The 15,733-nt window shown below is 38.1% G+C and overlaps 1 protein-coding gene across 6 annotated transcripts in view; it reads left to right on the forward strand.

Annotated features, from left to right (window-relative positions):
• Positions 1-461: 461 nt before the first annotated feature.
• The window catches only part of LOC134546155 (carnitine O-palmitoyltransferase 1, liver isoform), a 126,442-nt gene continuing 111,170 nt past the window's right edge, over positions 462-15,733 (forward strand). For 2 of the 6 annotated variants that reach the window (XM_063388711.1, XM_063388714.1), the window contains exon 1: positions 483-641. The gene's annotated coding sequence lies outside the window, so the exon portion shown is untranslated. Of the gene's footprint in view, positions 642-6,234; positions 6,350-15,733 lie in introns of those variants that run through there. The other 4 variants (XM_063388709.1, XM_063388715.1, XM_063388710.1 and 1 more) reach the window with 4 other exon arrangements.

Genomic DNA, 15,733 nt, shown 5'->3' on the forward strand with positions numbered 1-15,733 from the left:
AAGAGTATCTTGAGTCTGACTTTTTTTTCTGTCTTGGGGGGAGGGAAAGAGATAATTGTTTAGAATATTGTTTGTAGGGGCGAGCTTATCATTAAGAAATTGTTCGAGCATCAAAGGTTTGACCAGAAATTTATCTGAAATTTTATAACCTATGTATTATTAGCATTAATGTTTTACATTATCAAACAGATTTCATATTTTTATTTTAATGCTCCATTTCTTTAATTGAAAAACGAATGCGTGATTTTGTTGTGATTTAATTTTCTGAATTAGAGTAGGCCTACATAGTACATAATTGAGGTTCAATTTCAAATTGCTATTAGGTACTGAGAAAATAATTAATAATATATTTGTCAATAATTATAAAGCTGGACCACTAAACCGCCATATCTGTCTTCTATGTAGAGTTGGAGACCCTGCATTACCTCCCCTCTAAACATTATGGTTTATAAACAGACAGCAAATGTTTTTGGATTTGTTTTTAACGTCTTTATATCTGTCATGGCCGCGCGTTTTTAACATCGTTTCTGTTTTCTTGCGGAATTTGTTTATAGTTTAGTGGGAGTGTGTTTGTTTTGTTGTCGTGTCAGTGATTGAAGCAACATTTTGTGCCAAGGACGAAATATTACGTTTTGTATATAGTAAGTAGTGCATGTTGTTTGTTAATGGTAATAATTACCATTAAAAGCTGTATTACTGTGTTAGGAATGGTTTCGGGATATTTAAGAGTGGCGAGTCAACATGTACATTGAAAAATGGTAGACCTTCTCATTGTGTTAGCTTACGAAAATTATGGGTAATTCTGGTCGAGAGGGGCTTGTTTAACAATGAATTGACCTATAATTTTTTGTTGCATATTCAATTTTCATCCAGATATTTAACTGAAATTTTTTATAGTTAGTAGGGTTTTGCTCGTTTACAAGGTACGCATTCTCAATTTTCACATTTCTTATGTGAATTTGACGTGATGGTCATTTGTGTCCAGAGATTTCCTAATTTATGTGTCCTTTAGGGGAAAAAAACAAGTTGCAGTTTGTAGACCAACATTGCCGCATATTCATTATATTATTTTAAATAAACACTTTTGCCAAGAGTCACCTATTCTTGACCTAATATAAGTTGTCAACTGGAACAGAAATAGGATGGCCTGTATTAAGTATAATTTTGTGCTGTAGTTTATAGGATTGACTCAGGTGTTGATTTTAAACATTTTAAGATTAGCTGAAATGCAATTCTGACCTAAATCCAGGCCACTCTGGTTACGGAAGCATGGAGAGCACAATCACTGTCGCAGCAGGTAGACGCGTGTGCGCTATGGCTGTGGCAAGAGCTGAGTAGCTCTGATTTTCCGAGAAAAAAAAAAAGGGGGGGGGGGGGGATAATATGAATCCAAAACATGTTTTTATTGAATAGCTGATTAACATTACAAGCACAAAATAAAATCCCAGAAGAGTCCATAAATGTAACAATTTAAGTTTTAATATTAACCACAAAAATTTTCAGGAAGACTAAATGCATTAAATGTTTTGGGATGATAGTATTTTTTTTTGGTCACAAGAGAGTATTTTTTGGTCACTATACAGTTATTGCTTTGCTGTGTTATAATCGCAATAATAAATAGTTGTAGGGATGAAAACGCATGTTTATTTATTGCGCGCTTGCTACTCCACAAAATAACGGCATGAAAATTCATGCCTGCATAAAAGGAATATAAATTTTTTTATTCAGTCAGGGATGAATCTACGCATTCCTTCGTTCGACGAGACAGAAATCCCCCCCCCCCCCCCCCCCCCCCACCTTTTTCCCCTGTTCAACCACACTGCAAACTGCAAGAAACGTATAAGGCATAATTTCTTTTAATCCTGTATATTAATTGTAAATTTTAAATTAAATTTTATCACACTTCCTCTACTTTTCCAGTGTTTAAATGTACATTTAATTTTACGTAGTAACTTAATTCATATAAATAATATAGTGTTAGCAAGGTTCAATGGAAACACAAAAGATAGAAAAAAAGTTTTAAATGGTTACATTATTAAATTACAGCATTGAAAAATTACTTCACCACGTGCAGAAACTTAACTTACTTATAATGTTGTATTACCTAAATCCTATACATATTCAAGACCAACTAAAAATTTGTTGGTACATTATGCCCCCCCCCCCCCCCCTCCCACAGTGGCGTAGCCAGGATTTGTGTATGGGGGGTGTTAAGAATCATGCCCCCCCCCCCCCCCCCCCCGTATTAAAGCGGGGGGTCCGTAGGTCCTCCCCCGGGAAAATTTGGCTTTTAAGATGTAAAATAGTGCTATTTTAGCAGTTTTCGGTACTTAAATTTAAATATTGTAATGGTAAAAATTCTATTAATTTTTAATATGAAATTTGTTTGATTAAGAATAAGAAATTTAATTAAAGATTTAAGGCTAAAGGGGGGGGGGGGTTGAACTCCTAAACCCCCCCTCTCCCCCCTGGCTCTGCCGCTGCCCCCCCCATCACTCATTCAAACAGTCGCCCAAAGCGGGCTGACCCCTGCCTCCTCCACCTTTCTTGATCCGTCCGTGTGTTAGAGACCTCTGCTGGCCAATCAAGTTCATCTATCTTGTTCAACTTTGACAAACTGTTTCTTTCGTATGGACATATGCACGGAAAAGTTTCAGGTGACATCTTAACACAGAATCACATTTAGAAAGTTTTTTGTTTATCCTTAAAATTTCAATTTTTTGACATTGGTTTGTTTTTGCCAGAAACCCTTCTAGGACAATATGTGTTAGTATGTATATAATTTATGAAAACACCGGATATATATATATATATATATACACACACACACACGCACGCACGCACGCACGCACGCACGCACGCACGCACGCACCCACGCACCCACGCACCCACGCACCCACGCACACACGCACACACGCACACACGCACACGCGCACACGCGCACACGCGCACACGCACACACGCACACACGCGCACACACGCGCACACACGCGCGCACACGCGCGCACACGCGCGCACACGCGCGCACACGCACGCACACGCACGCACACGCACGCACACGCACGCACGCACGCACGCACGCACGCACGCACGCACGCACGCACGCACGCACGCACGCACGCACGCACGCACGCACGCACGCACGCACGCACGCACGCACGCACGCACGCACGCACGCACGCACGCACGCACGCACGCACGCACGCACGCACGCACGCACGCACGCACGCACGCACGCGCGCGCGCCGGTCATCATTGCCTGCAGTGCTCTCAATGAATTGTAGAAAACATATAGGATGTCTGAATCAGAACGCGAACCGGGGTTAAATACTGCGCCACCCTTGTTCACTTTGCTGTGGAGATAAACAAATAGGCTGTGTCGAATACCGTCCGAAATCTGGCGAGGAATGCCGAACGGATCTAATTATACTTGAACGGGAGTTTTTAATAAACGTCTGCCTTCCCTCAAGAAGTTGGACAGATGGAAATAGGCGATAAAGAGGGGATAGCGTACTTTGCGCACGGAAATACGGGCAGAGGCAAGCGCCATTTCATAGTGAGTAACAATGGAGTTTTACTTGAGAAATGGAAATAAAAAAAAACGTAAATTTCACTCTCAATATACTATTAAGCTTACGAAGGGGCATTCAAACCAGTTTTGCGGCCTTCCTTGTATAGCAGTCCATGTTCTTGAAGAGGGAAAAGTTTATTAAATCGTATCATTACTGTAATCTAAAGACGGAAATTGGGTCATGGCATTTCTCTGGTCGCTGTCTGTAAATTAGTGTTATCTGTGTATTCTGTGTACATTTATCTTAGCAGTTATCATTATGGTTAAAATTATATTGTGCTTGTGATCGTTTGGGCTTCCTACTTTAAGTTATGACTTGTAGTATAATGTTGTAAATTCGTGCTGAAATGAATTTTGCCGGATAAAGACTTACCATAATTGTCTAATATTCATTCTTTCTCTTGAATGGTCTCATAAAGAAACTGTTGTGATTAAGTTTGTTAATTTTTCTCTCGTAGATATTACTTTATATTTTGTTAAATGTGGTACATTTAGTGTTTTCGGTGTCCGTGGTTGCCAAGAATTTTTTTTATCACTTTAGGAGTAGGACCGACTTCGTGCAGTCGAGATCCACCGACGGAGTTAATTGAACATGCAACGCCGAGTCGGTCCGTCGGCGCTGTTAAAAAATTACAGTAAATTTACGGACTTTTCAACGAAGAATTCACCTCAAATAAACCAAGAGTTTTTCATAATTTAGAATAACAGTATTTTCGCAGAAATTACGCTGTATATCAACTTCCGAATTCTGTTTTTTTGAACAAAAAGGGTAAACTTGCGCGTGCATAAATCTTGATCAGATTGTGAATGTTTTTCTTATATACCAATATTATTCTTGTGGATTTGTACCCGTAAATTTACGAAAATACTTGAATATTTTTTAATCAGTGTTCTTTGTAAATTTAAGGTGAAATTTTCAACAATGATATGACGCCTTCATTGACGACGATACTTCAGAACAAAATCAAATGGAACATAAATCAAATTCCGTCATATCGCTGTCCATTTCATCAACTTTGGCAGCTTGTTCGCCTGCGGGTTCGCCTTACGAGTCATCTTCGCATGTGAATGTAGTGCCGTAGCCAGGATTTTATTTTTGTTGAAAAAAAAGGGGGGGGGGGGGGGGAGAAAGGTTTTACTGATAGTGATACTGCAACCTCGGGATATTGTAAAATATTCTATTAGTGAATTTTATATCCATTTATAAAGTATTTTCGCACACTTTTATTACGCACATAACAATTATGTGATCTATTTTATCGTCTTCGTAATGAAACTTTCTAGTATTTTCGTAATACTGAATAAAAATGGTGGTGTTTGTCCGTACCCCTACAGCCCCTCCGGCAACGGACTTCATACACTCTGTTCAATATAAGGTGTCACGATGTTTTTACATGTGCTGCAAGAAGCATTCAGACCATTCAACAAAATAACGCCCAGTGCTACGTGATTGTGTGTTGATATTGTCAATTGCGTCGCAGTATTCAGCAGCGAAAGCTTGAATGTTCGCTGAAGCACGTGTCATAAAAAGTGACTGTGTTGAGCAGATTTGTTTATATTTTCTCTAACCTAACTTCTGGAAAAATAACTTAAAATTTCCCGGAAATGTTTCCTTTTGTTTTGTTATTAGCATAGGTTTAGATAATTTAAGATAAGTTGATTTACGTTACACAATAACTAATTTTCTGCAGATTGGTAGACACTGTTTAAACAACAAATTTTTTTTTGTTCATATCAGTTGGTAGAGGAAAAAATCATATTTTTTATTTGGTTTGGTTTGTATAAAAATTTTGATAAAATGTATGTGCGATTCTGTGAAAGTATCTATTGTTGAAAAATCTTCTGGTTTTGCAGAAAACTTTCCAGTAAGTTATAGTAAAATATTCCTAAAAATATTATTTCCGGAAAATTGATTGGCCAGCGACGTGTGGTCGGGCAGCGGGGGTGATCAGCAGGTACAGGAGAATGATGATCATTTGTGGTGGGGGGGGGGGGGGGAAATACCCGGGGCCTGCTACCAAGTGACTTTCAGTTGAGTTTCCAGATTTTTGATGTGTAAAAATCTTAATCATGGGATACGGCATTGATTGGAGTAATTTCGTGAATGGAAAGGAAGTCACTCGGGATGGAAATGTTTAACAATGGTGCTGCTATCTGTGACGGCTGGCGCGAACCAAAGTTTACAAAGCCGAGGGGAAACTTTATAGTATTAACTGTTTTATGAGTTTTAACAAGATGAGTTGTATTTTAATGAATTCCTAATAAGTTCCAAAGCTGGGATTTGGTATTTTGTAAAAAATCTTTTTTCCGCTTTTATCGGAGCCATTTCATTATATAATTAGTTTAGAATTTCGGTCTGCAAATCGAATGATTCGATAGCTGACGTAGCTGCTCCGGCAACGAATTCTAGCTGCGGACTGCAGGAACTACGTGTGATTCTGGTCAATAAATGTAGTTGAAAACACAATGTGCGTATATATTGATCACACTACGAGTCCCGAGTGTGTTTATAAGTGTATTTGCGTTATTTGAGACATGAGAACGTAGGAATTTGCTCGTCACCGGGGTTAGATGTTACACTCGGTTTCCCTGATGATCAGCGGGCGCGTATACGGGGGAACACCACCACGTGCAACGGAGGTCTCGCGGTGTTGGCAGCTTCTTGGTTGGCAAGCGGGAGGGGGCAGGCGAGGCCGGAGAGCCGCCACGCGCTTGACCCACTTGCCGCGGCAGTCTGTCGGTGCCGGGGAGAGCGTGGCTGCTGCGCGTCGACTCGCGGTATGAATGCCAGCCTGCAAGCACGCGCGCGCGACAAACAAAAATAACACAATTGTTGCTGTTGCGTACGTACCAAACGTGCGACAGCCATCAATACTTGCAGATAAATGTGTTTTGTACAAATGTAATATTCAGCAGGATAAAATAATTTAGTAAATAAAACCTTGACAATGCACGAATAATAATTTTATCGCCAATTCATCGGTCCATTCATCTTTCGGAAACAAAATTTTGGCGTTGATTTCATTAAAGTCGCGCCTGCTACGCGATAGAAATAGAAAATATTTCTAATAAGGAAGTCTGTCGTGTCCGACATTTTTATCGCGCTGGCGCCAAGAATGTGTTCAACGTGATTGGTTAGAAAAATAATCGCGTCGATTGCATCGCGTCCTTCGCACTGTTTTGATTCCAGCGTTTTAGAGAACGTACTTTCTTTAACCGCGATACAAACCGAGATAAAACATTGGTTATGATTTGTTTCCTTCATCATTGCACTCGCTCTATATATGCGACAGCGGACTGTGTTTACAAGTTGGTGTTACTCGCCAATGAGAGAAATTAATTTAATACAATTAAAAAAAAACATCGTATTTGAACGCTTGGAAAATAACGCATGGAAAATATTTCACAAACAAATTCAGTAAACAAAAATTAAAAAAAATATACTCGAAATAAAATTTGTTTTACCGATGGACTAGTTGCACCAACATTCGAAAACAAAAATGTGATGCTCATCTACAGTAACGTCGCGACCGCGATGCAATGGAAGTTGGAAAAAAAAAATCGTTCTGTTCTAAAAGTCTTTTGCGTCCGTGAATTTTGTCGCGCTGATGCCACATATGTGTCGAACGTGAATGGTTAAAAAACATTTGTTTTTCTTCGAGTCGCGTCGATTGCGTTGCGCTATTGTGATTACATTGCAATAACGTTCTTTGAATGATTCTTGCAACGGGGAAGGTCAATTTAAAACAGTTTTATGGGCATCACGCCATTTCTGGTTTTCATCGTATGTGTTGTGTGTTTCTGTATTCATCCTTTTTGTCCATTCATGTGGTGTCTTAATGGCATACAGTGAAAAACCAACAGTGGCGTATGTGCATGAAATGTTTCAAATACATTAAAATTATATGACATAAACCAATTCCTGTCTTCTGTGCATGAGAGCATCATTGCTTACGATTCGCCTTCAGAACTGTCAAAATAATAATATTAATAAAATAAATATAATAAATAAAAAATAAAAATAAAATAAAAATAATAAAATAATAATATTATGTAAACATTTTCACGTATACTTGTTAGTAAAAATATTATTGAATTTAAATAGTTGTAATTTTACGCAGCACATATTCAAATGCACTAATATGGAAATACCAAACGTTTGTAATACTTTGAAAAATATGAATTTATGAAATCAGTATGCACATGAAATGGTTTAGGGGTTATGAAGTTAACATTATGTTACTATGGGGGGAGGCCACAATTCATAATTCGTAACCAAACTGGTTTTCTATGTGAAATGATGTGAATGCTTCCATGTAGTACTGAAACCATAGAACAATCAATGAAAAATCATTTCATTCTTATAAAAAAATATAAATTCAAAAATTGTATTAATGATTTACATGATCGGTAAATCTACTTATTAATCATATTCTATTAAGTTTTAAGATTATTGAGATCAAGATATGTACGTTAAAATTAAGGAAATCCGGAAGATAGTTGTTATTAAGTTAACAGGTTCCATTAAAATGTTATCACTAAAGAACTGTTACCAATGGAACATGTTATTCAAAATTAACAGTTTAGACCACACATAAGAAGATGACCGCAAACACTAACTTGAGAGACAGTGTTGGTGGATTTAGTGACCTTCAGGGTAGACTTACTACACAGTCCTTTCTATACTCGGGCAAATAACGCCAGTTCGTTGGTTTTTGACCTGTGAGCAGTCTCAACTAGGTTATCTGTGATTGGATACTACTTTGGTTGAGCGTTTCTCATTGGCCCAGAGCCTTCCAGATAAACAGTGAGCCAATAGCGAAAACAGGTTAAAGCAAAGGTATATGCATTTGTATTTTAGCAATGAGATCGCATCTTGCAGGCGCGGCAGTCAGTGAACAGTTCACCGTCCATGGGGTGCGTGTGGGACTGTGGAGTCCATGGTGGTGGTGCCCAAATGTAGCGCGACACGGTGAGGATGTTGAACGACTGGCGTCGCGGTTTCAAGACCTGCCCCATCAAAACCTGTTGCGCTCAGTTGCTTTGGTGTTCCACGCGAATTGGTTAGTTCCTGATTTTATATATTACCTGCTTGCCCTTCTTGGTTCCATCTTTTCTCCTTGCAAACAGTGCTGTGTTAACAGTAACTGTTATACTTGACAGAAATTCGCTATTTTCGATCGTAACCAGATGTATAATGGAAAGCCATTTTTTACCATGTTAGGTTTTACAGTTACCTTGCTTTTGCTTGGTAAAATTAAAACAAGGCCTATTCGCACAATTCACGACGTAAAATATTAGCCAATAAAAAGTGTTGCACAAATAAGCAATTTATATCTAGGAACTGCCGTTGCTGCTGTAGTAGGCCTAAACCGTTGATTTGTTGGGGGAGGGGAAGGGGTCAGCAAGCAACTTCGGACATACCTGAACACTGTGAGATTTTTTTAGTGTAACCGGGTAAGGCAGTATTGAACTAGAGGCTGTATTAGGCACGGTCTGTATCACTCCTAAATTCTAAAACTCCGTTCCCAATTCTATATGCTGCACATACATTTTTATTGTGTTGATTTATGAACCTCATTGAATGTACTTATTGCTTTTTGAATGAATCTGCGCGCTTCTTTCTAACCTGTTTAGTCAATGTTGTTGTTGTATAGACATTGTGAAAGACAGTGTTAACAAGCAGTACCGTTTGCGAATAACAGCAATGGTTTTTCATGGGTTCCCACTATACTGCTCTTAATATGCGAATATATCCTACTAGTTGTTACACGTTGCTGCACTGCCGCTAAAATAAATGTAGGTAATACATCTTAATTATTATTATTTTTTTAAGGTTTGAAAAAATGTCCTACTTGCAGTTTTTTGTAGTTTTTAAATTCATTTATTTCAGCAATAAAATACATAGTTACAAAGAACACAATAGCAAAGAAAATAGCACGCTCCAGCTGACTCAGCTCTTTAGTGCTTAAAAATAAATACAGTATTGCAATAAATCGTCAGTAAACTCCCGAGTCATCTGTTCACCTAAACAATGTCCATTCTCACTGCACCTTAAATATTCTTTAATGTGTGTGTCTTTATTGTGTAGGTTTACCGTACTAATTAATTAGTATCATAAATTTTAATTTATGTTGTGTATTCACGCCATTGTCAAACGAACCAAATAAATTTAAAGTTTTAACTAAATGTCCGTTTATTGAATCTGTAAGATACATATAAACACGCGCGTTTTGTATAATTACGTGTTTCTTTTATTATAATAAATTGTATTTTTTTTTGTGGTTTATTATACTCTTTATGATGAGATTTATCTAGTTCATAAATGTAATTTTTCAATACGTTTACAATCGAGATAAGATTATCATATTGCAAGTGTCTCCTGGAAAAAAATTGCTTGTAGCATAATAATTAATTTACCTATGTAAATGTGTAATATTGTTAAAATACAGTAATAATAGAACTATGCTTGGGTAGTAACGTTACCATATACTACGTAGGCACTGGTCAAGATACGATTAGAAACACGTGTTGAATCCAAAAGGAAAATAATCAGCAATATTAATCTTATGAAGTGTTTATCCGGCGTGAAATGTGTTTACGATATAACTAACAAAATAAAAACACAATGCTAATGATTCAGCGTTGCGGCGCAGTTCTCATTAACGTTACTCGAGATAAGATTTACTACAATGCACTTAGGCTGTACTGATAAAAGGTAAGTATGCAACTATAGGGCAGAAGAAAAATAAATCTTTTACATTAAACCAGATTATTCTGGACAGTTTATCATGTGTTTTATTAATTATTTATTTAACAATGTACATGGCTAAAAACTTGTGCAACAGGATTTTTTGAAAATTTTGAAAGAAAAAAAAGTGTGATCTATATTTTAAAGGTGTAGGCTAGGTAAAGGTGTGGGGGTATAACTGATTTCATTTAAGTTTTAGTCGTAAAAATTGCCAATACTTGAGAGAAGTGTTGTTACAGCTGTGTCATCAGTAGGTGTATTTGGTTCATCCTGGGGCAGGGGAGGAGGGAGGGGGATCCGGGGATCCGATCCAGACACCTTAAGGCTTCGCTTCATCACCCATGTTGGATTACGTCACTTCCGTGGCCATACACGCACGAAAAAGTGTCCCGTTACGTTCATCAGCCATGTACGCACGAAAAAATGTCCCGTTACGTTCATCAGCCATGTACGCACGAAAAAATGTCCCGTTACGACGGACAGACCAGCTCGCCAGGACGTCTCGCTATGAAAAGTATTAGGCGGTAATAAACAGCCAGGAGGTAACGAATATAAGCCTACTTCTACACGTGTTATGAACGCCGGATACATACGGCCAGGCAACCGTGTGTTTTGGCGCGCTCTACTTCCACGACGCGCAACGGCACCGGCAAGTTTTTATTACTACCTCCTCTCAAGTTCTGATCTCCTAATACTTCACAGCAGAGAAGCGCTGTTGGTCGGAGCCCGTAGGTACTTCCTTCGCACGCCTAACCTAACCTAACCTAACCTAAACTAACCTCACCTAACCTAATCCATATGCTAATCTATGCTAACCTAACCTAAACTAAACTAAACTAAACTAAACTAAACTAACCACACCTAACCTAATCCATATGCTAATCTATGCTAACCTAACCTAACCTAACCTAACCTAACCTAAACTAACCTAACCTAACCTAATCCATATGCTAATATATGCTAACCTAACCTAAACTAAACTAAAATAAACTAAACTAAACTAAACCTAACCTAACCTAACCTAACCTAATCCATATGCTAATCTATGCTAACCTAACCTAACCTAACCTAACCTAATCCATATGCTAATCTATGCAAACCTAACCTAACCTAACCTAAACTAAACTAAACTAACCTAACCTAACCTAATCCATATGCTAATCTATGCTAACCTAACCTAACCTAACCTAACCTAAACTAAACTAAACTAAACTAAACTAAACTAAACTAAACTAAACTAAACTAAACTAAACTAAACTAAACCTAACCTAACCTAACCTAACCTAACCTAACCTAACCTAACCTAACCTAACCTAACCTAACCTAACCTAACCTAACCTAACCTAACCTAACCTAACCTAACCTAACCTAACCTAACCTAACCTAACCTAACCTAACCTAACCTAACCTAACCTAACCTAACCTAACCTAACCTAACCTAACCTAACCTAACCTAACCTAACCTAACCTAAACTAAACTAAACTAAACTAAACTAAACTAAACTAAACTAAACTAAACTAAACTAAACTAAACTAAACTAAACTAAACTAAACTAAACTAAACTAAACTAAACTAAACTAAACTAAACTAAACTAAACTAAACTAAACTAACCTAATCCATATGCTAATCTATGCTAACCTAACCTAACCTAAACTAAACTAAACTAAACCTAACCTAACCTAACCTAACCTACCCAAACCTAACCTAACCTAACCTAACCTAATCCATATGCTAATCTATGCTAACCTAACCTAACCTAATCCATATGCTAATCTATGCTAACCTAACCTAATCCATGCCAATCTATGCTAATCCATATGCTAATCTATGCTAACCTAACCTAACCTAACCTAATCCATATGCAAATCTATGCTAACATAACCTAATCCATGCCAATCTATGCTAATCCATGTCAATCTATGCCAATCCGTATGCCAATCTATGCTAATTCGTATACCAATCTATGCTAACCTGTATGCCAATCTATGCTAATCCGTATGCAAATCTATGCTAATCCATATGTTAATCCATGCTAATCCATTTGCCATTTTGTATTTCTAGTAATTTCCACCAACTTCGAATCGTGACGTCACCGTTGCAATTTTCGTTACGGTCGCCATCTTGAAAATCCGCAATTTTTTATGTTAGAAAATCGGGAAAATTTTTAAAAATCATTTAAAAAATTAAATAATCGAATTAAATAAAAATCTTAAAAACCACTGTTGCAGTTATTGTTACGGTCGACATCTTGGATTATATAAATGTTGCATATTTCGTTACACCCGCCATCTTGGTTGAGTACCATATCATTCTTACACTTTTCGTTAAGACCGCCATATTGGGTCCTATTAATGTTACAATTATCGTTATGGTCGCCATCTTTAAATTTAGACACCATCTTGAAAATCTTTATTTATTATCCGATTTTAATGAAAAAAAAGTTCAAAATTCATCAAAAAATTAACTTAATAGAATTCTGTTTATATCGATTCCCGTCCTTGATTCGAAACCGGCGAGGGCAAAAAATATAAAATCAACAGATCCTTCCTCCACAGAAGCCACCTTCAGACTGACCTACCTCCACCAATAACAAGGTATTTACCATCAGCTGGTATGACGTCACCACACCTTTGACCTTGACCTTTGACCTTAACCTTGAAATTTGACCTTGACCTTGAAATTTGACCTTGACCTTGAAATTTAACCTTAACCTTGAAATTTGACCTCGACATTGATCTTTGACTTTGACCTTGATGTCCATCACGGATCCGTCATTTTATGTTCAGTACATGCTAGTGGTCATTGCCACCATCATGTTTTCGTCTGCTGGAGGTCACCATATTGTGTGTACTTGTCTTACCATCATGCAAATTCTATTCTAACATGCTACAGTGCAGTAATAATTTATTATTGCTGAGGTGCCCACCATCTTGAAATTTGACCGCCATGTTGAAATCATGTAATTATTTAGTTAGAAATGCGGGAAAAATTCCAATAGTCTCCGAAAAAATCAATTATTAATTTACAAATTGAATCGATGGATCCATGTCCACGGTTCGATTCTTGACCAGTGACAGTTGTAACTAATTATTAAATAAATTTTAAATTCTTTTTTCCGTTACCTTTCGCGGAGTTTATTAATCATAAGTCAATATACCTAACCAAAGAATTAATACAGTGACGATAAGCCTATCATGAAAGTCTAATTTTTGAATAATCTGAATAACCTATAAGCCGTTCATGTACAAAACCGCACATAAAGAACAATTGTCTTCAGTCCATGAGACCGAGTCATGTCATTATCAGACGTATAGGCTAGTCATTTCAGGACCACATGACCTTCGTCGTTAGCTAATGATATTCAGTTAATCCATCGTGACATTTTTATACATTCTAAAGGAGCAAGTAACCTTGAAAAATATTTTAGTAACACCAAGAGGTGATAAACTAGTAAATATTCAATCACTACATTTTGTACTACGCGCAATCAACAAAAAGGAAGCACCATCAACGAAAAGACAGCACCGCCAACGAAAAGGCAGCTCCGCCAACGAAAAGGCAGCACATTTGGAAGCAACGACAACGAAAAGGCAGCAAAGACAGCAGCGACAACGAAAAGACAGAACATTTGGAAGCACCGACAACGAAAAGGCACCACATTTTGGAAGCACCGACCACGAAAAGTCAGCACCGCCAACGAAAAGGCAGCTCATTTGGAAGCACCGCTTTCGAAAAGACAGCACATTTGGAAGCACCGTCAACGAAAAGGCACGGACCGCAAGACCGGGCCATGAACAATGTCAGTCATATAGTCCATGAACACAGTACACACAGAAAAACGAAATGTACACCCAGTACACACAGGAAAACGTAATTTACACACAGGAAAACGGAATGTACACACAGTACACACAGGAAAACGGAATGAACACACAGTACACACAGGAAAACGGAATGTACACACAGTAAACACAAGACCACGGAATGTACACACAGTAAACACAAGAAAACAGAATGTACACACAGTACACACAGAAAACGGAACGTACACACAGTACACACAGGAAACGGTACGTACACACAGTACACACAAGAAACGGAACGTACACACAGTACACACAGGAAACGGAACGTATACACACAGTACACACAGGAAACGGAACGTACACACAGTACACACAGGAAACGGAACGTACACACAGTACACACAGGAAACGGAACGTATACACACAGTACACACAGGAAACGGAACGTACACACAGTACACACAGGAAACGAAACGTACACACAGTACACACAGGAAACTAAACGTACACACAGTACACACAGGAAACGGAACGTATACACACAGTACACACAGGAAACGGAACGTACACACAGTACACACAGGAAACGGAACGTACACACAGTACACACAGGAAACTAAACGTACACACAGTACACACAGGAAACGAAACGTATACACAGTACACACAGGAAACGGAACGTACACACAGTACACACAGGAAACGAAACGTATACACAGTACACACAGGAAACGGAACGTACACACAGTACACACAGGAAACAGAACGTACACACAGTACACACAGGAAACGAAACGTACACACAGTACACACTGGAAACGTATACACACAGTACACACAGGAAACGGAATGATCACACATACAGTAGCGGAAACACACAGGCTTAGTTGGAAATCAGAATACAAGAAATAAAAACATTAAATTTTTACTTTCAATATTTAATTACTTCTCAACATTACACAAATACAAGTAAAAGAAGCCATTATTGTATGTAGCCTGCTTTCCTCAGTTCTTTGAGTATGAAGGATATTTCTTTGATGCACGAATAGTTTCCTTCACAAAGCGAGCCATGTAGAAGTCTTAGCCGGTCAACCATTATGTTTGGATCTTTCCATGATGTGTAATCAATCTCTTCTACCACCATCTTACTTGCTTGTTTATTATAAATACTGTCAATATCACAATCATCCCAGTGATCATAATAAGCATTATCAGATTTATTTATTATAACACGACGTTTCCAACGTTTCGGTCTCAGGACATCGCCACATTCTTCGATCTTGTCAGCTCTAGGTGCTTCATCACAGTCTATACCTTTGTCAACAGCCTCAGAGTCACTGTAACAATCACTGTAGAAGACATCCTCTTCACCCAGATTACCGTATGAATTCGCTATCGATGATGTCGAAGTGTCTTCATCGCCTTCATGCTTCCTTTTTAGGAGTCCATCATTTTTACAAAGAATGGAGGATCTACTGAATATAGGCTTGAATGTATTCTCACTTTTCACGGTGTTGATACTGCCATTAGTTTCAGTCTTCCCGAAGCCATTAGCATCCTTCAATTTATGTTCTTTCTCACGATCGGGTGAGCTAATACCATC

Source organism: Bacillus rossius, chromosome 1, assembly GCF_032445375.1.
Source record: "Bacillus rossius redtenbacheri isolate Brsri chromosome 1, Brsri_v3, whole genome shotgun sequence".
NCBI lineage: Eukaryota > Metazoa > Arthropoda > Insecta > Phasmatodea > Bacillidae > Bacillus > Bacillus rossius.